The 25195-nt window shown below is 31.6% G+C and overlaps 1 pseudogene; it reads left to right on the forward strand.

Annotated features, from left to right (window-relative positions):
* Positions 1–24721, forward strand: part of LOC124534179 — a 92508-nt pseudogene extending 67787 nt beyond the window's left edge.
* Positions 24722–25195: the final 474 nt, after the last annotated feature.

Consider the following 25195-nt stretch of genomic DNA (forward strand, 5'->3'; position numbering starts at 1 on the left):
TTCAATATTCATTATTCATGTTATACATTTCTGAATATTAAAAAGTAACAAATAAGGTTCTCGTAAGTCAAAACGGAACCCTAAAAATGATTAATGGCGTAACTCTCCCAAGAGGCGTAAATTGTATCGGTTTTTATTAGATTAAACGTTTTAATTTTGAATTTTCTGCGAACACTCACCAAGTTCCTCTCTGAAGGATGAAATTATGTTATTTGGAATTATGAAAGAAGTTTGGCTCAGTTCGTAGATCAAGAGTATTAGTACCTTTAATATTGCGTATAACATATACAATATACGTGTATAAATTTGTTTATTTTTATTTTTTATCGACTGGCATTTTTATTCCTTAAGTTCATCTCCCTAGTCTTTGGTACAAACTGTTTATTCTTATTATATCATCTTCAAGATTAAAAGAAAAAATTTTATGTTCCGGTTCAAAGGCGATTGCCCCAGTGTCATGATAAGTGACAGGGGTATAACTTAGATTACATACTTGTCTGCGTAATATTACCTTTGAAGTGTATAAGAAGACGTAATCACTTACCATCGAGTTATCTCGTCTCTCGTCTGCCTGTTATAAACATAATAATAATATTATGCACAGACAGGGCCGCTCTTAACCACCTAGGCGCCCCGAGCTGGACAGGCATTTGGCGCCCTTTTATATGACCAGAGTCGGACTGGGAATGCCAAAGACGACCCATCGAAAAAAATATGCGACTTTAATATCTTACGTGGCGTAATTGCAATGTGATCAAGGCTTGCAGCTTGGAGGGGTATCGCCCCACCCCCCTCAAATTTTGCGCCCTATCACGTCATATAGAAGATAAATAACAAAAAAATAAGTAAAGAAATTAATAAGAAAATAAAGAAATAAAGGCTGTAAACGTTCCACTTCTGGTCTAAGCCTTCTCTCTGCTTTATCCGAAGGCTATCGATTCCACCATGCATGCATGAATTAATGCGTGCTGTGGAAAAAGTAGTAAAATTTAACTAATATCTATATAAACAGGTAAAATATGATAAATAAATAATAACTGTAAATAAAAATACATTAATTACGACGTTTATGTAATCATATTAAAACTGAAATGCAAATGGAGATTACGAACTCACTTTCTCGTGCAATGATAATCTTGATAATTAAAACAAGTTTTTATTTAAATAAAGTCGCCGTGCATACTATATTTTTTATAATTTTATAACTCATAAAGCTATTCTTGTTAATCGTAATATTATCATATAGATACTCGGGAAAATACAATTTAATTTCTATCTTCGTGTATAATAAAAAAACGCTTGCTGCCATTTCGTTTGGGTCCAATATTTTTATTCATTCGATGACATTTCACATATTTATTTATTTTACTTTGATACTATTACTCTTTTATAAAATATGTTTTAAGAATTAACTATTACAATGAAGTAGATCTCTATAATGTAGTGTATTTTCAAAAGGATATACGAAATAAACCTATAAACGCACAAATACATACATATATTTAAAAACACAAAGATATACACAGTTACCAAAAATAACTTTTTTCAAAAAATTGGACTACATAAATATGACTAATACAATAAGAAACACTACTGCTTTATTATTACAAGTAACTGTTAATAATTTATAATACTTTTTAAAGTGATATTATTGTTTGCGAGGTTTGGAAGCAAAACAAAAACATCTGTTTTGGGCCTTTGTCAAAATAACTCACTGAATTTCACCAGAAGATTTTTCTCTAGCTTAATTTGTGTGTACTTTGTGGTAAACGTAGACACGACATAAACAGCTTGTGTTTGATAAGACTGTCTTTGGTGTATTCATTAATGTTCACAGAAACAGCGTGATGAAATCAACCCTCGAAACGTCCTCCTCATAAAAAAATTTAGACATTTTCCTGATTGTAGACAGTAACCTTAATTAACTGTGAGAATTATTAACAAAAAGTCCTTAAATAGTTTTGAAATAGCAAGAACATGGCAAGAATGCTAGTAGCATCTCCCCGTGAACGAAATTGTGTTTATAGTTAAAGCGTTAAGGATAGACGTTATACTTTTAATGAAGCATTTTGCTTTTAACTATTATATTTATAAATAATTATTATTCAAACTTATTGCCGTATATCATTTGTATATCAAGAGAAGCGTGTACAGTGACCACGCGAGTAGTGTTTTAAAGATAATGCTATGCAAACATTCGATGGGATATGAAATGAAATGGGACAGGTTTGTCGAGTATTGCTACTAGCCCGGTTCTATTATGTCGAGCTTCTGTTTAGACAACGCTCGGACAGAACCGTTCGCATTGTGCTGGATCATCAGATCAATAATCGTACCTACCTTATTTAATGTATACGCTATACAAGTATTTGCCGTCGCTGTATATAAGTACGTTGCAAATTGTGATGTACTGTATTCAAATCCTGTATTCGGAGAATAAAAATTATGGTGTTTTTCCTGTCAAGAATTTATTAGTAGTAGCTGACCGTAGTGTCACATTCTCGTGCTTTAGATCTTTGGCATCTGATTTATTTCAATTTGTGATTCATATTTAATTGATAGGTTGATTGACTGAATCTATCGAAATATCGAGAGAGAGGCACTAGAGTGCATACATTATTATGTAATGTAACATTATTTAATAGCAAAAATGTGTACATTCCGCATTCCGACTTTGAACTCTCATCGCTGCCTTTATAAGCTAGCTATTAGCCAGCCAGCAAGTTACCTACTTTAATATTGAAGTATTGCCTGAGATACTTCAACATGGTAAATATTGGGGCATGTATCGAGCTTATGCAAGTAAAATGTTCCGTTAAACAATGGAAATGCGCCCTTACGTTGTGGCAGCTCCAGCAAATATTTACCTTCCATTATCTTTCACGCGACCGGCATCTTGACGGGATGGATGCCGGCTGGGATCGCGTGAGGCAAATTCATTTTATCTTGATGAAAATTTATTGATATCTTCGATAAGGTATTACGAGAACGCAACCTTCGTTAAGTATGAATGGTATTAGACACCCCCGTTTTAAATTAACGTTATTGCATGTGAACGATGCTGATAGGAAGATCGAGGATTTAAGATTTTAAGACAGTTTCTTAATTAAGTTTATGTAAGAATATGATTTTGAATGCTTATGTAGTAAAATAACACTCTGAGAACGTCCCACAGCTCGGCTAATGCCCACTCTCCTTTTGAGGAGAAGGTACAAAGCTTATTCAACCATTTTGCTCTAATGCGGGTTTGTTTCCTCACGATGTTTTCCTTCACCCCTTCACACAACATGACGTATAAACACAAATTAAGCACATCAATATTCACATGAGTTTGAACCCAGAATTATCAGTCAAGATTCAAGCATTCTTACTTTTGAGACGGCCTTTTTGAAATAACTATGAAATAAAAACCTGTCAACATTTATTAAAAATGTCTACGGTTTAAACAGATCTTATAAGAATAATTCTAAATATTTGTTTGCAATCGAAATAAACGCAATATAACATTCAATATAAACGAGGAAACAGCTTGGTACACTTTATACATAAATTACAATTATAGGTTTCATAACTTAACCTGTCTTATTTACGATTGGTCATAGCATATCAGGCTAGGGAAATGCAACAGAAGTGCCTCAGATAAATGCACAAAGATGGTATGCGGACGGTGCAATCTCCTCAGCAATCACAATGTTATTGAATTCTCCGTTCCGCCTCCAACGGGTTAAAGTTTAGGATGGATTTATGAACCAACAGTTATAAGATGTTATTGGAATAATGCAAACGAGCCTTATTGTTCAAATAAACGGAACGATCACGAAGTTTAGGCGCTTTCATTTGTTTATAGAATGGGATTATCCTTCACAATTGATTCGAAGTGATTTCGCTTATTTTGTTTTTTGTATACGGCTAAGTTTTTATTTGTAGCTAAGTTTCTAGTACGCTAACGGTTTTTGTGATTATAGCGATTCTTTTAGTGTTCAAGTATAATAGTGTATTGTAATTCATTTGAAATCACATAATGCGCAAGTTTCACTCTGTTATTTTGAAGTTAATAAATTCAATTGTTGGATTTCTCAAGTCAATATACTGAAACTGATTTTTTTTTATTACACCCGAACAAATGTTTTTAGTAAAAAAAAAGGAAAGTAAAGTAACAGCCTGTACATTTCCCACTGCTGAGATAAGGCCTCCTCTTCCATTAAGGAGAGGGTTTGGAACATATTCCACCACGCTGTTCCAATGCGGGTTGGTGGAATGCACAAGTGGCAGAATTTCGATGAAATTAAAAACATGCAGGTTTCCTCACGATGTTTTCCTTCACCGCCGAGCACGAGATGAATTATAAACACAAATTAAGCACATATATATAGTGGTGCTTGCCTGGGTTTGAACCCGCAATCATCGGTTAAGATGCAGGCGTTCTAAACACTGGGCCATCTCAGCTTTCATGACAAATGTTTTATTAACAGTCAAAATTCATAACTTCATCTCAGCTGCTTGTTGCATCAGAGTATAAGATATTCAATCAGTTATTTAAATAAGTTTCTGTTTAAGTGAAACGATTTACACAAAATAATTAAATATATCAGAGACCAAGGAAGTGGTCTAGTACTGTATGATGCAATTTACCGGTTGTCGTGGGCGCCTGTTATAGGGCTCTATTTGTAGACGACAGACGACAAACAAATTTTATATCTTTTCTAAATAAAACTTGATAACCACTGGACGCATAGCTTCGCTGAGCTCTATGTAATAACGTCTACAAACATATGCTCCGTATCACAATAGAAAATATAGCATTAGAGTATTAGTTTGAAGGACTTTCAGTCATAGTTATTTCTTATTTCCAATTGTCAATTAAAAGAAATAATTAGAAGTAAAAAATATCAATCATATCTTAATTAAAACAAGTACAATAGAATTGTCTATTGGTTGAGAAGGTCACTTGCATTGACCTTGGATTGTGTACAAAATGTCTTACCCTTTTGTTTAAAAAAGTACGTAAGTACACATCTTTTCCAGCCTTATCATTTTGTAATATTATCTATGATTCTATATGAAGCGATATTAAGATAGTCAGTTTGAAAAGTAGCGTATGTGATTGAATTCGTCACATGCCCCCGCATTTGTACGTGTTAACAAATAACTGTAGGATGGTAGTTGGTCGATATGACAAGCACACACATACACTATTTTTATAAAAAGAGACAAAAATAAAATTGAAAGAGGTGAACTTATTTCACCACGCCCTACATAACATGTGATTATGTTCTTATTTGTATGTGTGAGTGAAATATAAATAAAAATCATAAAGGCTGTAAATGTTCCACTACTAGGTTTTAAAAGTTAAAAAAATTTAAAAAAAGAACTCTACCTTTATTCCTGCTCGAATGTCGGTTATGGATACACATGTGACAGAATTTCATCCGACAAAGGCTTTCGCGTGATATTTTCATTCGCTGTCTGCAGAGTAAATTAACATTTTTTTTGGTAATTGTTTTGCTATCCATCCATCATTGCACGAAAATAAGTAATCAATCTTCAAAATTACATACTTTATCGATCGTAGAGTTAGGAAGCGTCGTTAAGATCTGTATTCAATTATTTTATTATGTTGACAATAAAAAGAAAATAATGTTAACACAAATTAATTCATATACGACACAAACATAAATCATTTGATTATTTTATATTACCTTCGAAATAATGCTATTAGCAACCGCCGTGATTTATGAAACGTTTTCATCCAACATTTTACTGTTTGAATAATGAGTACAAATAAACAAGACGACGCAATCAAATAAACTCCGCAAGAGACGTCGATGAATGTATGTTACGGCTTGTTTTATTATAAAACCTCACGACATGATTCTAGGGTTCAACGATACTATACAATTAACATAACGAGTTGCAGATGTGATTCCCCTGACGCATATCGTACAACGTACTGATGTACACGTGGGCGATCGTACAAAAACTACCATTCAAGCATTTCTCAAAATAACGACCGTTCAAAGTCGTATTATCATATTTTTCATGGTTCGTAAATAAAATTTCTTTCAATTAGGCGCCATTCTGGGAACTGGGCTGTCGTGAAACGTGATTTATATTGTGGCTGAGGGCTCGGTGCGTGGGCGCCTGTTATCTCCTACTGTCACCGTCGGGCTACCGGCCGCACGTCGATATCTCGTCATGTAACGAGATAAGCCAATACACGCTATTAAATACACATTTTATGGGAGCCGCTTTACGGACGCCGTATACGTCACGGAATTGGAACACGGAAGATATTGTCTTATTGTTCCACCGCTAAGCCTATTAAGGAGATGCCGGTTTCAATGAAAGGTTATTTCTCCACATTGTTGTATCATCCTTTTTATGTTCAAGATGTAACCGTAAAATTATGTAAGAAAATGTCAATGTTTAGAAATATTTATTGAAATGACATGGCATTTATAAAGAAATCATTCCATAAATTTTGTTTATTTTGTTAACTAAATCGATGGCTTTAGATCTCGTAATGAGATTGAGTGGACATTCGAAGCCACGGCATTCCGAGTATTCTAATGTTGAATTAAGTGACAGATGTCATATAATAAAAGTAAACTTGAAGAAGGCGAGATGAGGGCCAGTTAGATTCCCGTACAAATCAGGGGCAGTCATCTGACGTAACGACGCTGTCACAATCCGTAGTTGAAATTATAATTTTGATCGAATGATGTCTCGATATAAAAGCTATGTAGTTACCCGTCCAGAGTATTAAATATTTATCATATTAATCAGAAAAAAATCTTTTCATTATTATCAAAATAAGCAATTAATTATAATAAACATTAAAGAGTTACGAGTACTAAAACTATATTTAATCAAAATATTAATAATTGATAATTTTTGATTATGTAAATTAATTCGCTATCTCATATAATACAAGATAATAATAAAATTCACATAGAGGACAATTCAAACCTTGGGATCTAAGTCTGAATAAATAACTAATAAAGTCCGATAAGGCTGGGTCTCTACGGAGGCCACTTAAAGAGATTGCCCCGAGGCCTCAACGCACCGAATTTACTCTCACTAGATAGAATTCTGTTAATATGAGTATTCTCCACAAAGATACTGGCCAAAGTGCCGAAATAAATATCTTTAAGTACAAACACAGCTGTCTAGAGCAGAAATGCTAAGCGATATATATTAGGGCGGCGAGAGATTGCGACGTCAGATAATCAGAAATAAAAGAAATTAATTCGCCTTATCTTTCCTTCGACTGCATTTCCACAAAACGTCCTATTAAAATACTTTCTCGAAATACGCGGTGAAATTCTCAAGTTCTGGTTTATTCAATTAAAATGTCCCCAGTCGTTTACGAACGAGGCAGGAATACGTTTTTATTACAATATAATTATGTGCTAATTGTCGAGATGCGACCGATCTTATTCTGACGTCACGGGCTAACTGACACCGTTGAGGCTGCTGCGTTTTTATATTTACGACTTCTGATTTGTTCCTGTTTACACCATTAAAGACGTATCACGAATGTTACGTAATATATCAATTGTAAATTTTAAGCGTTTAGTGATAACTTGATGGTGTAACTATTTTAATAAATACATACATTTCTTATTATTATACAACTCAAAACAACTGTGTCACATTTCCAGCCATTAAAATTGCTAACTCTTTACATAAGAAATAACAAAGATAGGTCTATGAATAATTGGTTAACATTAGCTCTCGATATCGTTAGAACGATTAATTATTACATATCATATTATAAACTACAGGAGAATGATATTCTAATAAACAGATATTTTATATCCATACTAAACAACAGAAAAAAGTGTGCCGCGCCGGGGACCGTTTATTTTAGTTAAAGTAAAAAGGATAGCTTGATAAAAACAATAAGTAAAAGGGATAACTAGATGTTTTAATTACGCAAAACATATTACTACATAGTTATGATGTATTATAACGTATTACTACGTAAAACAACTAAAAGCAAACGTCCCAATTAGGACGTTTTCTAGTCTTCACTTTTTGCTCGTTAATAACATATCTGTTTACTACAACATCAACAAAGACAACATCAACAACAACAAGAGAGCGAAGTTTTTTCCACACACAACATAATATCATAGACCACCTTCAAATATATCATATTAACCATGTTCAAATATAGATAGAGAATTAAATATATACAAACAGGACAACCTATGTCGGGCTTTGCTGGTAGTATTATAAAATTAAACTGTCTCGTTTGTCTAGCAGCTAGCTTATACGACTCGGTTCGGGCCAATAAATGTTATATTGGATTTTTATGTCAAGAAATTCTTAGTAGCATCTCGGAGTTGGTTGTGTTACACTCTCGTTCCTCGCAAGTCACGTAGAGCTATTGATCATGCGCCTGATCGTGTTGGATTGTTGTTACAAAGAAGTGAGAATGTAGGAATAGATAATGCGATCCAAGAGATCCAAGAGAACTAGTTGTCATTAGCGTGTTTTCTTGTATTTTAAGGGTTGGTGGTCACGTGTAAGGTATAACATGTTATATATAGCAGGCCTATGTCGTTCATTGGAGTTTAAGCTTACTGCATAACAAATTTTATCAAACTGAGTAGTTTAATAGTTATAGACGACTTTTGTATTTAGCCTCTTTAGTATTAAACTTATGATGCCCTAGGATCCTGACCAATTTTGGTTATGGTATATAATGTTAACGGAAGTAACATTAACATAGAACATATACCGTGTAGGTGTATATAGTAGCTCAGGTTTATTCTTATAATCGAATGGGAAGGAAATACCACATGAATAACTGTAGCGTAGAAACCATGTTCTTACAAGCATTCCGAGGCAAGGGAGTGTATACGTACATAATATAGTATTATACTAATGAGATACTATTGAAAATCTATTGTAAAAAATCACTTAATTAAAAACACAACTAAACTATAATATACGATTATCTAAGAAATATTTTATAAGGCTAATTAAATAAAAATATTTTGTTTATATGATATATAATATAATAATTTATATATATATAAATTTTACTGATCAAGAAATTACCAAAATTTGAGATCATAAATAAAATGATATGACGTTTACAATATAAAATGAAAATCAACGGATATATGATGTCTTTAAGATCTTTTTAAAATGATATTCTCATAAAATATGTGCATGTAATATTAGTGACCTAAAAACCCATGTCCTGTTGGCAGATATATTAAAAAAAACCGAAATGACAAGTATCTTTTCGAAAAACGGAACCTCTCACCTGAAACGACCTTTAAATTATTCCAAGCTTCCATATTCACTACTAAAATGTTTCATCTTGATTTTTCTCAGCTATTTACTGCAGAAATTCATAAAAATAAATAATAGTTATTCTTATAAATTAGCCCAATTTACACAACAGCGAATCGATTTCAGGCATATAAACATTATGGTAGAATTATCTATTCCAGAAATAATTAACAGATTGGGGTGTATCATATGATCATTGGTTACATTCTAACTTAAAAAAATAAATAAAAAAAAAACAACAAAATGCCATGTCATGATAAATATTTAAAGGTCGAATTTGAATGGAGGATTTCAAATGTTTAACAATTAGACTTTTGTCAACTTTACAATTCTATAATTTTTATATAATTTGACGTTTCCGACGCTTATGTTTCATTCCGTCACATGTCATCTCATCCGTCTTATTTTTTTTATTTAGGCAGGCAAAGGAATGCTTTTATCATCCGATAAATCACCTTGGCCCATTAACAGATCATATTTAAAAAAAAAGGAACAATTTTATATATTCTGTTATATTTTATGAATTGTAACGGATCTTTTATTCATTATAGTTTTATGTAATAAACATTTTGGTTTGTGGTAATATAAAGAACACCAACAAAAAAAAATTCAGCTATTATGAAACTAACCCTTATTTATATCAAATAAAGAGTCGAATTTCCAATGTCTGCGATATATAATTTATTGCCAAATACGTTCGCCTTAACCGAGACTCCTAACGCTGTTTACCCCTTTCCTTGTTATCCTACTTATTTCAACGTAACCAAAACGTGACTCGAGTGCTTGAGGTTTTCTTATTACCTGGCCACGTGCTCAGCAAATGTCTGTACGTTCATTCAAATGCCTGTCACTGCTCAATGGTTTCTCTGTAATAATCAAGTGTAACAACACTGGATTTCTTTATTAAAGACTTTTTATGGAAGTCTGTAATACATTACTTTTAGGTTTTACTTAAGATTACGTTTATTTATTATCATTGTTAGTTAAAGTCAAATATACAATTGTATTGATATTATTAATGTTTATCGAATCGTAATATATTGCTACTTCTAAATTTTACGAATAATTATAATATTATTTGTTTTTTATTTATTTTAGGAAAACATACAGCATAGTATTACACAATCAATAACAAAATAATTCTAAAATATGCCAACCAAGTTTTCACTGTTGCAATAAAATTATGGAGTGAACTAAAAGACAAGTAATAGAAGTTCCATATTATTGAAGTATATGAAATAAGGTTATCAAACATGAATTCTCAGATTAACAAAAAAAGAAACAAAGGAAACAAAACAATAATTATATGAAGATATATGTCTACCTTCGTCAATTAAATTATCACTATAAAAAGATACTGTTCTGTTTTTCTTACAAAATAATTGACATGTACGTATTATTATAATGCCTCCAATCGTTCAAGTATTATTCTGTTACAAAAATCTTTGCAAGCGTAAATTTTGCAATAATATAAAGATAATGAATATGTTAACAAATCTGTATTTGATCTTATCCCGAACAAAATGTCTATCAAAGATTGGAGGATAAGCACGATATTATAAATGTCATTTTCTTATCATTTAGAAATAGTTGCTCAGAATTTTTTGACAGAATATCTCATTTATTTCATATAAATAAAAAATACAACCTTGTCACACTTACGTAAATAAAATTATATTATAAATCACAGCGATATAAAAAAAAAAGCTTTCATTTACTCGAAATAGCCTAAACTCAATGGATTACAAAATATGCAAAACGCTTTCAAAATCTTTTTTTTTATGGTTAACCAACAACGTTATATTTCTATCACAAAAATATACAACATAAAATGCACAGCCTAAAAATTAATAATAATTAAACGGTAAATACATTTGCACAAAAATTTAAATTTATTTGAATACTAGCAAAAACAAAAAAAGATACAATAAACAGGTATTATGCATTACTAGTTTTATTTATATTAAATTCTTAAGACAGTAAAAAAAGTACCAGCCTGGTAAATTGCCCACCGCTGGGCTAAGGTCTCCTCTCCCATTAAGGGTTTGGAACATATTCCACCACGCTGTTCCAATGCGTGCACGTATATATATATGGTGGTGCTTGCCTGGGTTTGAACCCGAAATCATCGGTAAAGATGCACGCGTTCTAAACACTGAGCTATCTCAGCTCTGTACATAACAGTAAGTATGTAAAGTAAATTATTAATATGCATTTTGTAAATTGATAGCTGTGATTAATGATTAAAATGATTACAATGAAACAATCAGTTTCTCTGAAATAAACATTGTCACATATAACGATTATGACATTCAGCTTGCGATGTAATGTCAAACAGTTGAACTGAAATGGGTGTTATATGTCGACCTTTTATTGTTACGACTTATTATTGTACCGAGACGAAGAGCGGATCTTGTTTTCTCGTTAAGGAATCTTCCCAGGGATTCCGTTATCTAGTTCAAGACTGTTGGATACTCGTATATTGAATTGTAATAGCACAGATATCATAATTCACGTTGAATTTGTCAGTATATTAATTGGTATATTCAATACATATTATGTACAGTCATATCCATGGAAATATATAATAGACAGTGTGGAGACTAATTAATTACACAGTACAGCCTAATATATAATTAATTAATATATGTATATCTATACACATATATATTTCGGGCATCTCGTCAAATTTCGAAGTTTCCCCCGCACCACCTTTATGTCCGAAAATCCACAACAGCGCATCGCACCTGCAAGCCCTTTGGTGTTGCAGATGTCCATGGGCGGTGGTAGTCACTTTCCATCAGGTGAGCCTCCTGCTCCATCACTCAAAACAAAAAGAAAAAATACTAATATTATAAATGTGAAACTAACTCTGTCTGTCTATCTGTCGAATGAAATAATGAATTTCAACTTTAAGGAAAAACATACATAGGTTACTTAATTTGTCAACACATGACAACCAACCTTCTACTCGTAAAATGCGAGCAATGCCGCGGGCGACAGCTAGTATAGCGATATATACGGAATACAAAAGTTAAGGAGACTAACTAATCTCTTTGATTATATTTTTTTTGTGTGCAGGTATTTTTTTGTCAACTTTGTTTTAATTATATTTAATTCATTAAAAAACTAAAGTAATCAAGTGCCGAATTCTCGAAATTAATTATTTTTGAACAAATTACTTTCAGCGAAGTACTCAATTATCAACTAAACTAAGTCAGAGTTTCTTTAGATAATACTCAAAGAGACGTGAAGACTGAAGGCAAATCTACATTAAGGATCTAGAAGCTTTAGATGAAACATTCTTGAATCTTAAGACTATTCGAGGTCAATCCGTTTTAATTTATAGGTTCGGTTGGATAGAGAGCTCATCGCTTAACGTTTTATTGCAACACAAATAGCGCTAAATGTTATATCCTAATGATTTTCCTCTTTGCGGAGGAAACAAAACGTAGCTTATCATTACGTCTCATGTATAATCATTAATATGATTATCACTGATTCTATCAAAGCGATCAATCTACTAAATATACATAGCATTGTTTTAAATATATTTTGACACAACTGTGAGTATTCTCACTTCGATAAAATATTTCAAAGTGAGTCACTAGTTCCAAGAAGCATCTCTAAGAACGGCGGATTATGATTTTTTATTTTGCCTTTTGATGTAACATTATCAGACCAAGACCAGTCACTTATCAAGATTCGTTCGTAGTAATCAAAATATATAGAAATAATTTAGGTATCTGATATGTGACTTGCTCAAAGTTATACGAATGAAAGGTGATGGAACTCTGTTAAAAAAATCTTTATTCGGCATTAAAATATAAATCTATTTTCACAAATATATTTAAGCAAATTACTATTTTGATATTTATATTTCTTAATAATTTTATTACGTTATATTATTAAGTTTAAAAGAAAATCAATATAAAATTTTCGATATTTTTAACGTGTTCTATTTACGAGGCTTGGCTCCTGTATTTATTCTTGCAGTTCCAAAGTACAAGCGTATACTTTCCCGTGTTACTGAACGTTACGAGATTAGTTCCTTCTTCCTACACCTATTGTCACACTATACTCAATAAATTTGAGGCTTTATGTTGCCCCGGCCAGCGGAAAAACCATCGTATCGTATACATTTTTATGAACGTATTTCTAGAAAGTAATGATATATGTATGTACATTAATCATGTTTTAGAGTAAATAATTGTACATCATATTATTTACTATAATTGGTTTTATTAGATCTTAAGTATATTTCTTTTCAACTTTGTATGAAAATGTAATGTCATTTTCTAACTTAATAAAAATTGACTCCCACGAAATCATGACAAGAAAAAGAAATTTCAAATAAAAAATATGAATAAAAGTTTGTCAAAGCGCTGTAGAATGTTTCTTATTTAATGAATTCAACCTTAGTAAGAACCCTTTGTTATTTTGTATATTTGATTGACGTAAAATTTTCAAACGAAAATTTGAAACGAAGAACGTGTCAAACTCTTTTTCCGAAATTAAATAAGTTTTAAACCAAGATTGAATTACTGGATGAATTATTATATATATTTTATTCAAAAAAAAAAAAAAACAAAAACGACTGCCATATAAAAGATCCATTGAAGATGAGAATAATATATAAGTAACATAGTTAGTCAAATTTCCTTCTATCGGTAAAAGGATAGAAGAGATTGCCCAGTTATGGGACTTTAAAAGCTTATAGGTACTATATTTTTCTTTGTGTTAAAACTCTTTTTCTGATATAAATAAATTCAGTAGCGGTTAATAATTGAATTAATTCAGATAACGTAATATGCAATCGAATTCGTATCAATATCAAGAATCTTATCGCATTATCGCGAACCAAAATACCAGGCGTATCAGGAATTAGATAAGGCTGCTTAAGTGAAAGCATTTAAAGAACCGCTTGATTAAGGCGGTGATTTCTTGGAATTATTGAGTTGAAAACAATCTGAGGTACTTAATAAATGAAAGAACTATCTACTTTCTTTAACTTCTAACTCTGTTTTTTTAATGTTCCACTAATTATAATCAATTCTTGTTAATTAGATTCCCAATTGCCGTTTAAGTTGAATCATATTCTTTGTATATATGACCGATCGAAATTAACATAATTAGAGACTTTTGGCTCTAATTATGTCAATTGTTGTTGTCTCTTTAATCAATATGGATGTATTACTATTTCTTTTTTGTACTGAAAATTGTGAACAATTATGAAATTTAATAAATAAAACCTACTGAGTTACTTTAGTCAGTTTTTGACCCATACTCTCCAAAAAGCTATAAATGCGAAAGTGGATTTCTGGAGGGGAAGGATACGGCACACATCTACTGGCATTGAACAATTGACTTAAAATAGAATTAACTAAACATCAGTTACTCTATCGATGCCAATGCTTCATAATGCGATTTAAAAGAGTTCAGAGTGAGTTAGTCAGTATGTTTACCGGTAAAACGTTACCTAGCCAACTGGCCCATTTGCCGGTTTCCGTTCCCGTTATAAATAAATAATAATGCATGTACAGGGGAATTTACTCAAGTTCGCATCTCGAAATAACCGTAATTGAGCAACGTTGAAACTTTCGAGGGAGAAGTAAATATTTACGGTGTTTCCTGTCGCGATTGTTCCGCTAGTCGACAGTGACGTCACGAGCTCCCGTGTCCCGAAGTGAATATTTTTAGAGAAAGGAAAAACTCGTATAAAACCGTATAAAACAAATTGTTCCAACGTTTCCTAAAGCTGAGAAGTTTTTAACTTTACGAAGGAACGAGTCGGAGGTTGTAATTCTCGACCAATGTTTACGTTTGTAGTTTTGTTACGTCTGTTTCAACACGTTTAGTTTTTTTAATTGTATGTTTATTTTGTAACAGGCAAAAACACATTAAAAAATTCTATATACTACGTAACGGCTTGTTTTGGTAAATTGAAAATAACTCGCTATTTAATCGTTTAAATCCTCATTCGTTTAAATATTTTTTGAGTGTAAATTTTAGACCTTATGTAATTTTTAGATTACTCTAAAATTTACCCTAAAATTCAGTCTTCATATTTACATACGCTGTGCCTATAAGGCATGTGTAGTGGCTAACATATAAAGCTGTTGATATTGATGGTTCAAATTCCAACTAGAGACACTAAAAACTGAATAACTTTTAATAATCCCGGGGCGGTGTTAAGAATTTTTCGAATGTGCCTTCTATTCAAATAAATAATAATAGTAAATACTTTGGTTCTGTGTCTGATCTCTTGTCAGTCAGATTATAAGACTTTAGGAATAGTCTTCCTGTGTTGTATTCAACACAGGAGTTCTTACTAACTAATGCATATCAACTTCGCAGTGACTTGGTGCTTGCGAGGTTGCCCGGTGGACTAATTTCCTTTAAAAGCATGGAGTTAACATAACTAAACATATTATAAATTTAAAAATAAAGGACTAATGATGTAAACAAAAACTTTTAAATATTGACATAAAGATAAAATATTTCGTTTTCCTTAAAAATAAAATGACATTTACATATCTTTACGACGTTTTCGGTTCATTAGAACGTTTTATTGCTGAGTGAATAGTATTATTGTATGTAATAACAAGCGGTAGGGTTAAATAAGGTTGTAATCCGTGATGTTTTTTGAGCATCGAGATAGGCGATCTATGCATCAGCTTCATGTCGAGTATCACTGGCTTAGGTCATGCAGGAGTAATAGTATTAAGTCGTCGTTTTAGATCAGTTTGGGTGGCCGTACATTTCTTTAATACGCTTGTTCGTCTACGTTTAATGAGACAGTGTAATTACAGGCACTATACGTATCTCGGTCTCAGATCTTCTAGTTGTCCAGTGTTTTAACTACATATGTATTTTAAGATTGTGGTTTAAGATTATTGTATTGCCAAAGTTTTTAGCAGTACCAGAAGACAAGTAGACAAAATACAAGTAGTAAAGAAACAGCCTGTAAACTACCCACTGCTGGGCTAAGACCTGCTCTTCCATTAAGGAGAGGGCTTGGAACATATTCCACCACGCTATTCCATTGCGGGTTGGTGGAATACACATGTGGCAGAATTTCGATGAAATCAGACACATGCAGGTTTCCTCACGATGTCTTCCTTCGCTGCCTAGCACAAGGGAATTATAAACACAAATTAAGCACATATACATAGTGGTGCTTACCTGGGCTTGAACCCGATATCATTGATTAAGATGCACGCGTTCTAACCACTTGGCCATCTCAACTCAGCAAATACAAGTAGATTATTAGCGAACTCTTACCATATGGAAAATCTTCGACTGTTGTCCGAAAAAAAACCCACACTTTTAAGTCAAGTGTATTTAATAGTAAATTAATTTTATATTTATTTGTTTATTTTACTAATTATTGTTATTCTAAGATATTTAAATGCTCAGCATTAAGTGTGTTCGTAGAAATATTTAGTGCAGGATTACGCCGAGCTATTCGTAATTGTGGCGCGGTTTAGAGTAAACGAGAACAGTGAATGTCGTAATGGTTGCTTTATGTTGATACTAATTGGTTAGGTGTCTTTCGCGAGTGAATTATCTTTAGATAGTTTAGCTGTTTATTTATTTTTCTGTACTTGAATTATATAACAAATATCTTATAATATCAAGATAAACACGTTATAATCGTTATAGTACAACGTTGAAATAAATGTAAACCTAATAACAGTTTGGAAAGTATATTCTACCTAGGACCTAATAGTTACTCTTTAACACTATATTAATAAATAGTCAGTAAATTACAATTCAGCCTACACATCAATAAGTACTAAATTGGAGCTTTTTTTTATCATTTATATAATATTATTGTTAGGTATTATAGCATCGTTACAAATTGATGATACAAAGACCTTGAAAATTATAGAATTCCAGGATAATAGGAAAAGCTGTATCGAAAAAAGGGTGGTTCTTTCTGGTATAAGTTAAATAGATTCCAACATGATTCACCTGTATCGTAACAGTTTTGATTCGAGGATTACATAAGTAAGAGTAAGTGAGAAATGCCTCATAGTGCGCCTGTAATGATACAATTTGTTCGACGTTGTAAAAACAACTCACTTGACGGCAGGCGAATGCTCCTGGTGAAGAATGGCTCTAGAGAAAAAGAATAAACATTAATATATATCGATCTAGCAACAATATTATGTTTTAAATTATTTATAAATAAATTTACTAAATTATCATAACTTTAAAGATATTCATAACATTATTTTTAGTGTAGAGATTTAAATACAAAATCTAAAAGTTAGTGAGTTATGTTTTCCGTTTTGTAAGCTATTTATTTTCAATGAAATTTCCATCAATATTTCATGTAAAAAAGTTTCTAATGAACGTAATGCATTTTATGTTCCTCTCGTTAAAATAAGGATAAAGTTAAAACATAACGTCATTTCAGAGTAAGAATTTAAGTTCAAGATATTCGTCGCTTACGTGACCAATTTTAAACGCAAACATTGCGTCAGCTAGCCTCAGTCAAATTTCTTTCATGAATACCTCAAAAGATCAAATACTCGCCTTGAATTCTGATTAGGCACTTGTCATATGATCCGTACCATATATCATTGTTTAAATGACAACCAAATTAACTTGTCCTTTTAGTAAATTGCCTATTATGCGGTTAGCCTAATTGATGTTGATTCAACGTAACCTCCGAATTTACGTAAATATTTTTCACAGGACGAGGAAGTCAAGAAACAATTGCCGGTGGTACCAAAATGCTGCGCGAGCGGCCAAAATCTCTCGATATCTTTTGAAGATGGAAAGTTGAAGTCCGTTTGTGCTCGATCCACGCTCACCTTCCAACCGATTTTCCATAAAGCGAACGAAACACACATTTGGAGCTACGATAGCAACGTATTTGAGACGATCGTCGGAAACCCCTGTACTTACGATAGGTAATTGCGTTTGTGTAAATGCTTCAACGTGTTGGTAATTTTGTTTAACAGGAACAAGAATACAAGAATCTTTAAGGTTACTCTCATAATCTTGAATCGTAATCATATCTAAATTGACCTTTTGTTCAGTAAATTTAACCCAAGAAATACAAGGATGTATTTCTACCAAAATTGATTTTGTTCGTATTATTAATGCTCATTTTATTTACAGATATAAACTGGAACCTGAAAAATTCAGCAAAGACGAATTTTATCTTCTGTTCAATGGTTCTCTATTCGTTCCCTTCAGTCAACCACCTCTTCTCGGTACTAGAGATTTTTGTATGGAAACATTCTGGAACGAATCTTATCCAGCTGGTATTACACTTCCATTAGTGTGTTTTACTTCACCTATAGAAGAAGCGCACACTTCTGCTACTCTTATTGCATATGCTGTGGGTTAGTAATACAAGTATAATAAAACAAATATATTTGATAAATATACTAATGTAAGAGCCATTACGGCTGTGTGGAAATATCAGGATCTTAAGATTAACAGAAAAACACAATTGATTCTTAAGATTTTTAATTATTTGTGACAAAACGTTGTTCAAAATAAGAATAACATAGTAGATTCGTATAATAAAAAATGTCTAAAAATTCAAATCTAAATTTAATTACGTTTCAGGTCTAATAATATCAGTACCGTTTCTAATAGTAACGGCATGCGTTTATATATTCATAACTGAATTGAGGGATACCCATGGGAAAGCATTAGCGTGCCACTCTATTTGTCTGGCAATAGCATTTAGTTGCTTAGCCGCTACTCAACTAGCTGGTCATGCATTTCCAGCAACAGCTTGTAATATAATGGGTAAGTCGCTCCATAAATTTCTTTGAAAAGATTCATTTATATATGTAACTTTATTAAAACATCTAATTATTTTTTCTTCATTGCAGCGTATCTTATCCAGTTTTCGTTTGTGTCTTGCTTCTTTTGGCTGAATGTTATGTGTTTTGACACTTACTTGAATGTACGGTAAGCATCGATATCGTTTTTTTCTAATAATTGATTATAATCTTTAATATTTTTAAATTTTCGACACTTACTTAAATTTACAGTCGGGGTAAGAAAAGGTTCGTCACCTTAAGATCTATTTTCGTGTGCTCAGTGTGAGCGATAATCTGCTTTACGGATTGAGAATGACATATTTAATAATTTAATAATTTGATGTGTAAATTCAAAATGTACTAAGAGTTTAAAACTCGATAAAGGAATCAATTCCAAAACTGACGAAGGTTTTCTTATTCTGCAGTCGTCAACCGTCTTTTTATTTTATTTTTTTATATATATTGAATAGTTTCAATGTTTTAATTGAAAATAAAGTTGTGATTCAAATTATTACAACAAGCAGAATGTAGTTATTTGTATTCTATCCAGAATTATGTCTGTGAGACATTTACGGGCTGTTATTTTAATTATTTTTCGTATTAATATAATATTATTTCCAGGCGCTACATACATGCATCAGTAACCAGAAGAAGTATGAGGCGTAGGTTTGCTTGGTACTGCGCATACGCAATATTATTCCCTGTAATTTTACTGATTGTAACGATTACAATGGACTTATCGCCAGCTGTACCGAGTACCTATTTGAAACCTAATTTTGGTGTAAAAGGCTGCTGGTTTAAAAGTAAGTATAGTATTGCATTTTTATTCTTTATTAAATAAATTTCGATTATTTAAAAAATGTACAAATTACTTGATTTAACTAGTCAGACAATGCACTTCTATTTGTATGTCGCTTAAATAAAAAAAATATATTGTATTGTTTGTAAAATATATGTATATAACATAGGCTAATTCCTTTTCTTTTAGCGGATCAAGCGGCGTTGCCCTATTTCTACGGACCTGTGGCGGTCATTCTCTGTAGTAATCTCGTCATATTTCTGTTTACATCACGAGCTTTCGCTAAGCATTATGATAAACTCAAGGATGTCACGCGTAAGTTGAATTTATTTAATGAAATATTTTAATAATTGTTTCATATTTTCTTACATTATTTTAAATTTAAAAATTATGTTAAAAATGATTAATAGATAAGGCTTCATACTTAATACAAGGATATACAAATACATTATGTATAAACCTTGAAGTTTGTAATTGTTGAATACTGTACAGCATATTATATAAATTTAATTTTATTTGAGGAAAAAGACTTATTATTTCATCTCTTTATGATTTTATTACATGTGTCATTACAGCGATTGTTTAATAAAAGTCCTTTTATTCCATAATTATTAGCGTTAGATGTAGCGCATTCAGACTTCAGTACAACAGATGACTGGGTGAGACTTGGAACTGTTTTGGGCCAACCTGTGACAGTACCAGAAAGAACAACTCCACCACCGCGCGAGACACAGGTCAACTTCAATCAAAGACTAAAGAAATATAGGAAAATGTAAGTATAGTTTTTTGATTTACTTAGATAAGGAGAACATTACTGCTTTGGATATTAAAGATAAGCTTGAATTAATTAAATTTAGTACCTACTATATACTATATTAATTTAAATAATTGTATTAACAAACATGACTTTGTATTTTTTAAATGTTGAAAAAGGTAATTACTGAGTTTCTTGCCGGTTCTTCTCGGTAGAATCTACTTTCCGAACCGGTGGTAGCTTCACTTAATTGTAAAATGACGATTCAAAAGTGCTTGTAAAAGCCTACTTGAATAAAGTTCATTTTGATTTTGATTTTTGATTTTGACTATATATTATTACTGACTAGAAGTAATAATAACAGTTACAAATATTAGTTACTTTAACTGAATAATAATTAGTGAAAAACGATTACGATAAAATTTTCTGTGACTTAGGACATGTATAGTATGACCGAAGCACCCAAACTAGTTTGATCGAAAAAGTAATCATGACGTTCACGTATATTTTATGTCATCGAATTTAGATTCCGCACGTGCTGTCTTCTATCGGTGATCATGGGCCTATCCTGGGTGTTGGAAGTGGTCTCCTGGGCTGCGGGCGCGGGCACGGCAGCTGTGTCTGTATGGTCTATCTTCGATCTAATCAACGCATTGCAGGGAGTCGTCATATTCGTCATCTTCGTCCTGCAGCAACCCGTCCGATCTTTTGTTAAGGTATTATTACATTATTGGTAATATTGTTTTAATTTACTTGGTGGTAGGGCTTTGTGCAAGCCCGTCTGGGTAGGTACCACCCACTCATCAGTTATTCTACCGCCAAACAACAGTACTCAGTATTGTTGTGTTCCGGTTTGAAGGGTGAGTGAGCCAGTGTAACTACAGGCACAAGGGACATAACATCTTAGTTCCCAAGGTTGGTGGCACATTAACGATGTAAGGAATAGTTAATATTTCTTACAGCGTCATTGTCTATGAGTGATGGTGACCACTTACCAGGACCACTTATCAGGTGGTCCATATGCTCGACCACTAACCTATACATAAAAAAAATAATTAAATTGCAATATTTTGTGAATGAATGAAAATCAAATGATGGGAGAATTCCTTGTCCATTCCATATTAAACTTTCGCAAAATAATACATAAAGATAAGCTTAGGATATCGATTGGTGTTATCCGTTACTAAATAAGCACTTATTTGAATAATCGTGTTTTTGTGGCATTGTTGTGAGTATGATAAAAAAATGATACGAGAATATTAACTATATATACTTTACTTTGACAATGCGCCACCAACCTCCTGGAAACTATGATGTTATGTTTCTTTTTACATTGACTTAATTACCCTTAGTTATTGGGTGTTACAATATCTTGTTAATGGGCGGTAATCTTTATAGATGGATTTTCACAAGGTCCTGTAAACAAGTAGATTTGACACTTTTTGAAATATTTAGCAACTATATTTTACCAAAAACTCATTAAATTCGAATTAATTCAATAAATTTTATTTCCAACAGTTCTCAAAATTATGTGAAACCTGTAGAAGAAAAAAAGACGGTTCAGAGGTATCAGTGGTAAGTGACAGGAATAGTATCGACTGCGGTTCGGGCCGGAGGGATTACGTTTAGTGTGTGATTACAATGAACTATGGAAATGGACCATTTGTATGGAATAAATCAATGTGAGCGACACCGAGACTGATACCAGTAGCAGTATTATCCATTGGTTGGATTTTAGGGTACGCCATCAAATGCAGTTTTGGTGTATGGAAATTTTGGGACCCATTTCTTTCATTTTCTTTACAAATGCGATTGTAGTTACTTGATCATTTTAGGATACCATTTGTGTGAATTTGTGATTGTGTATTATTATACGTTTAGTTTCAATATCATTCGTATTCCTTGCGGTATGTAAAGTATATTTTTAATGCAAAATCATCAAAGAGTTTTAATTTGTATTCACTTACAATTCAATCTGCATTTGATTTTAAGCCGAAATAAAGTCTTACATACGAGAAAAACACATAACAATTCAACTAAATCAAAATGTTATTCCTGTGATACGCCTTAAATTGTTTATTTGCATATTCACCGTATTCTCACGATTACTTATACTGTTTTCGCAAAGTTCCTCAAGAAATGGCCCAGAAGGAGTAAAGTTTGTGATAAAGCGCATTGTTCCTCTGAATAGTAATATGTTTATGAAACAATGCGTGCCAGGTAAATGGACCAAGAGAATAATTTGTATTTGTTTCCAGACCAGGTAAGAAAATAACAATGAAAAGGAAATTCCGTTTTATAATAAATTTCCCTCTTATTTAATCCTTTGAAAAAAATCGCTTTTCTCTTTTAAATTCATTTTATAATATAACAAGTTAAGTACAATGCAGTCTTTGTTTGATATTTGATAGCTTCTCTTAGCGTTTCGTATTCAATTTAAATGCCTTTTCATGCGCTACATACATATGGTCGTTGATTATCTGAGGCTATTTCTGCTGGCTTTCGTGAGGCCTTCTTAATAATTAAACTCTCATAGAATATATTCGCGATATATTAAATTATTTTCTTAGATGATAATAGTTTACTTATATATCTTATACATTATCGTACGTCTTCACTATTACATTAATAACGTACTTTTGTTCCTATATCTGTTACTAATTCAACATATGCACAATTAAATAAATTGCTTCGTGAAATAAGTAGCTGAATGTGTTTCGTTGAAGTTACCGATTGTTGCGTTAGGCCATATATACACTTGGGCGTAACTTCACTATATATAGTATAGCTTAGGTATAACATAATAACATTATGGAAATTTATCTAAGTACCAACATTTCGATAGGTGAAGATATGAATAAATTACAATACTAATTCGATTGTTCATTAATTAATTAATTCACAAGCGAAATAGTTAATATTTTCTTTAAAATCTCGATTATTCAAACAGATGTAGATCGTATAAGTTACGCCTTAGTGGTCAGTGGACCTCACAGCTTGTTGTAACTAATTGTTAATGTTAGTTGTAAGTAAATACATATTTTTATAAATAAGAACCCGTGACCAAGATGTTAATGGTTCTAGTGTATAAGATCAAATGGAGTCCCTTTTGTTTAGATATAGGACTTTATAAGACAACTTTAGTGCCATAAAGGTAGGTTATAATAGAAAATGTATGGTGCGATTAATTTCCTTTGTGAGAGCTAGTCATAATACTGTAATTAACGAACGCCGTAAGATATATATAGATGTAAAGGTTTTTAATTTATTTTTATTATTAAATTATAATATAATTAGTATTTATATAGGTTTAAATAAACTGAAATTGTGTTATGATTAATGATAAATAGTTAATTTAATTGTTTGTTAGCTTCAATAACGAATGTGGTTTCGGTAACTGTTTTTGGTTCATTTTTGCTTATTCATATTTTGTATACATATTCGTTATATTATTTGATGTATATTCGCAGACTATTGTTTTGTATATTTACGCATTAACAAATCTATTTTACGTACTAATATAATTTTATTTTATATTTTATTATACTGTTCTATATTAAGTACTAAACATAATTGGTGTAGCTGTTTTTATGTATAATTTTCATTAGATTTCATTTATACACGTGTAAAGTATAATCTTTTATGGCTTCTCAAATCTTTGGCATTCAAATAAATCCAAAGAATTATTTCGTTGATAATTTTATTTAATAATATCATTATATCATATTTAACATTTATTGGAATAAAATTAAAGAAGGCTCCACGACAATAATTAGATTTGTAACTTCGTGAACCATTGTGAATTTATTTTAGTATTTCATTAATTGAACAAAATTCATTATTTATTGTGAATAATATCGAATATATTACTTTGTCGTTCTATTACGTGTCACTGTATACAAACTATGTGTGAATTTATGTTTTATATAAGTGGAAATATAAATGTGTACCTATGTAATATAGCATTGTTAAATGTTGCGGAATTTTTAAGTGAAATGACGATTTAAAATGATGTATATTTGTCTATTTTGCAAAACATGACGTTAAATAAAGAAGCTTTATAATAAACACAATGACTTTAATTGTATACCTCCTTTTTCAAATTAAGTATATATAAATTAAGGTCCTTAATATATTATTGATTTTATTTATTTGTTCTTGATTTTATAGATGATAAATAAGCGTGGAGTTAATACCTGTTGACTTCCAAGCAGGATATATTAATTTAAATAATTTTATTTAATTAACATGACTTTGTATTTTTCAAATGTTAAAAAAGAGTAACTACTGAGTTTCTTGCCGGTTCTTTTCGGTAGAATCTACTTTCAGAAACGGCGGTAGCTTCACTTAATTGTGAATGTAAATGATGATTCAAAAGTGCTTGTAAAAGCCTACTTGAAAGTTTATTTTGATTTGATTTGATTTGATTATACTCATTACTTACAGAGGTAAAAATATTTTTTAAATACAAAGGAGTTTATACTTCAATGTAAGTATTGACCTATTTTTTACGAGAAGAACGTCTTTCTAGTTAAA

Source organism: Vanessa cardui, chromosome 12 (genome assembly GCF_905220365.1).
Source record: "Vanessa cardui chromosome 12, ilVanCard2.1, whole genome shotgun sequence".
Classification (NCBI taxonomy): Eukaryota; Metazoa; Arthropoda; class Insecta; order Lepidoptera; family Nymphalidae; genus Vanessa; species Vanessa cardui.